The sequence below is a fragment of the Hyaena hyaena genome, unplaced genomic scaffold (genome assembly GCF_003009895.1).
Source record: "Hyaena hyaena isolate Hyena2069 unplaced genomic scaffold, ASM300989v1 scaffold_297, whole genome shotgun sequence".
NCBI classification, from domain to species: Eukaryota; Metazoa; Chordata; class Mammalia; order Carnivora; family Hyaenidae; genus Hyaena; species Hyaena hyaena.
In genome coordinates, this window is record NW_024080929.1 from 1408780 (window position 1) to 1410955 (window position 2176).

Sequence of the window (2176 nt, forward strand, 5' to 3'; positions counted from 1 at the left end):
GTACTGACAGCTTAGAGCCTGGAGCTTGCTTTGGATTCTGTATCTCCATTTCTCTCTGCCTCTTCCCTGCTCAATGCGAGCTCTGTCTCTGTCTCTCCCAAAATAAATAAATGTTAAAAAAAAATTAAAAGAAACAAGCATGTCCACTCTCATCGCTTGTATTCAGTGTTGTACTAGTGATTCTAGCCACTGCAAAAACAACAAAATGAAAGCCATTCAGATTAGAAAGGAAAGTAAAAACTGTCTTAATTTGCAGGTAACATGATCTTAAGAAAGTCCTAAGGAACACACAGAAACACATATACAACTAGTAAAGTTAATAAATGGATTTAGCAAGCTCATAAGACATAAGATCCATATACAAAAATTAATTGTATTTCTATACATTAGCAATAAACAATAAAAAAATATAACGAAGGGGATGCTTGGCTGGCTCAGTTGGAATAGCACATGACTCGATCTCAGAGTCGTGAGTTCAAGCCTAATGTTGGATGTAGAGATTACTTAAAAATAAAATCTTAAAAAATATGCAGTGAAAAAAGCTATTAGGAAAACAATCCTAATAACATCAAAAATAATAAAACACTTAGGAACAAATTTAACAAAAGAATTACAAAATTTGTACATTGAAAACTACAAAGCATTTTTAAGATAAATTTTAAAAGATCTAAATAGGCGCGCCTGGGTGGCTCAGTCGGTTAACCTTCCGACTTCAGCTCAGGTCATGATCTCATGGATCGTGGGTTCAAGCCCCACGTCAGGCTCTGTGGTGACAGCTAGCTCAGAGCCTGGAGCCTGTCTCCGGATTCTGTGTCTCCCTCTCTCTCTGACCCTCCCCTGCTCATGCTGTCTCTCTCTCAGAAATAAATAAAACATTAAAAAAAACCATTTAAATGATCTAAATAAATGGGAGAGACATTCCATGTTAATGGATTGGAAGTCTCAATATTTTTTATTCAAGCATAATTAACATACAGTGTTATATTAGTTTCAGGTGTAAATGATGTATAATGATTCAACAAGTCTATACATTACTCAGTGCTCATCATAATAAATGTAGTCTTAATCCTTTTTACCTATTTCACCCATGCCCCCAACCCACCTCCCTTCTGTCAACTACCAGAATGTTCTCTATACTTAAGAGTCTGGATTTTTTTTGTTTGTCTCTTTCTTCTTTGTTCATTTTGTTTCTTATGTTCCTTCCTCATATGAGTGAAATCACATGGTATTTGTCTTTCTCTGAATGACTTATTTCTTGGGCGCCTGGGTGGCTCAGTCGGTTAAGCATCCGACTTTGACTCAGGTCATGATCTCACGGCTCATGGGTTCGAGCCCCGCATTGGGCTCTGTGCTGACATTCATCTCAGAGCCTGGAGCCTGTTTCAGATTCTGTATCTCCCTCTCTTCTCTGACCCTCCCCTGCCCACACTGTCTCTTTCTATCAGAAATAAATGAATGACTTATTTCTCTTAGCATTACACCTTCTAGATCCGTCAATGTTGTTGCAGTCGGCAAGATTTCACTTTTTTTTTTTTTATGGTGAGGAATATTCCGTAGTATATACCACATCTTCTTAATACATTCACCTATCAGTGGACACAAGTTGCTTCCATGCCTTGGCTGTTGCAAATACTGCTGCAATAAACATACAGGTGCATATATCTTTTCAAATTCGTGTTTTGTTTTCTTTGAGTAAATACCCAGGTGTTTTCCTCTATAGTGTTTTCCGCAAGTGGATACAGCAGTATATTATGTTCCCACCCACGCAGTGCATGAGGGTTCTTTTTCCTCCACATCTTTGCCAACACTTATTTCTTGTTTTTTATTTTAGCCATTCTGACAGGTGTGAGGTATCCCATTGTTTTAATTTGAATTTCCCTAATGAGGAGTGATGTTGAATATCTTTTCATATGTCTGTTTACCATCTGTATAGCCTCTTTGGAAAAGTGTTTATTCAGGTCCTCCACCTATTTTTGGTTTGTTTGTTTGTTTTAAGTTTATTTCTTTATTTTGATAGAGAGGGAGAGTGTGTGTGTGAGCAGGGGAGGGGCAGAGAGAGGGAGAAAGAGAATCCCAAGCAGGCTTCATGCTGTCAGTGCAGAGCCTGACACAGGACTTGACTTCGGGAACCGTGAGATTATGACCTGAGCTGAAATCAACTGACTGAGTCCACCAG